Consider the following 1,592-nt stretch of genomic DNA (forward strand, 5'->3'; position numbering starts at 1 on the left):
TGTCCCTCCCGAGCCGCCTGTGCCCCTCAGCCCAGTGTCCCCCACTGCCTGTCCCCAGGTTCGGGCCGCCTTTGGTCCTGAGGGAGGAGCGGGGCGTCTCCTGGGAGCAGCTCCAGCAGAGCATCCTGGCCCAGCTGCGGGCGCTGCTGCGGGGAGAGGTGCGGGCACAGGTGAGCTGTGAGGGGGCACACCCTGTGCCCTCCTGGGGCTGCTGGCACCGGCTACAGTGGGGACAGCAGGGATGGAGCCACATGTGGACATGGTGTCTCCGTGGGTGGCCATGGTGTCTCTGTGGGTGGCCATGGTGGAGCTTTGGGTGGCGATGGCAGCACCGTCACTGTCTGTGGTGACACCCTCGGTGGCCATGGTAGAGCTGTGCTTGGCTAAAGGGTCACCAGGGGTGACCAATACTGTCACCGGGGTGGTTGTGGTGGCCCTGGAGTGGTTGTGCCATTGCCGCTGGTGGTCACTGTGGGTGGCCCTGCTGCCCATGTGGGTGGTCATATTTGCACCGCAGGCAGCCAGTGGTGTCACTGTGGGTGACCACAGTGTCCCTGTGGGTGTCTGAGGTGACCCTGGGGATTGTCTCATTGTCACTGCAGTGGCCAGTGGTGTCACCATGGGTGGCTACATCATCACTGTGTGGCTGCAGTGCTGCCCAGCTCACAGCAGAGCCACCCCAGCCCAGCTGCACTCCCCAGCACCCAGGTGCCACCATCCTATGGGCTCTGGTATCTCTGTGCTGCCCCTTTGCCCCCCAGCTACCCCACAGCCAGTGGGGCAGGTCATCCTCCAGCCCCACATCCCTGGCCCCACAGATGTCCCCGGCCAACCCAGCCCTGAGGACCAAAGAAATCCATTTTTTGAGTGTTTTCGTGTCCCATGTCACAGAGCCTGGCTCCTGCCAGTGCTGCTGTAGGGCCAGGGGGCTTCTGTCCCCCCGCAGCCCCATAGCCCCCTCTCCCCTCTCAGGCAACAGGAGCCCTTTTCCGCATCCGCCTGGCTGGGGGCTCGGTCCCCTGCATCTACCTGTCCCCGCAGGACCCCCGCCCTCTCTGCCACCCTGCCATTGACAGGTAAGGGCACTGCAGCGACGGGATTGTCCCCAGGATGTCCCCTCACTCCCTGGGGGTGGCCAGAGGCAACACCATGGATGGGTGCAGTGTTCCTGTGGGTGGCTATGGTGTCCCTGTGCGTGGTGGTGTTGTCACCATGGGTGGCCAAAGGTGTCCCTGTGGCTTTCCAGTGTCACCATGGATGGCCAGTGGTGCCACCATGGGTAGCCACAGTGGTGGTCACCCTGCTCCCCCAGCATTGCGTCCCCAGCCCAGTGTCCCCACTGTGGGTGGTGCACAGGGAGGTGCTGGCTGTCCCTGCCTGCCACCACAAGTGGGCAAGGAGGTGGCCCCACAGGGACAGGGGGTTCTGGGGGGGCACCTCATGTTGTCCTCCCCCCCAGAGCCCTGCAGCTGAGCGGAGCAGGCGGCCCCCCCCACGTGAAGCTCACAGTGGAATGGGACGTGAGCACCAAAGAGCGGTGAGTCCCTTGCCCCCAGGGCGGGGGGGACACCCCAACACTCAGGCCACCCTCC

At 65.1% G+C, this 1,592-nt stretch overlaps 1 long non-coding RNA gene across 1 annotated transcript; it reads left to right on the forward strand.

Annotated features, from left to right (window-relative positions):
- The first annotated feature begins 61 nt into the window (after positions 1 to 61).
- Positions 62 to 1,537, forward strand: LOC108643776. The gene is made up of 3 exons (XR_003915826.1): positions 62 to 170; positions 973 to 1,076; positions 1,460 to 1,537. It is a non-coding gene; the product is annotated as an uncharacterized LOC108643776 (long non-coding RNA).
- The last annotated feature ends 55 nt before the right edge of the window (positions 1,538 to 1,592 follow it).

The sequence above is a fragment of the Manacus vitellinus genome, unplaced genomic scaffold (assembly GCF_001715985.3).
Source record: "Manacus vitellinus isolate BGI_N305 unplaced genomic scaffold, ASM171598v3 scaffold_24_pilon, whole genome shotgun sequence".
NCBI lineage: Eukaryota > Metazoa > Chordata > Aves > Passeriformes > Pipridae > Manacus > Manacus vitellinus.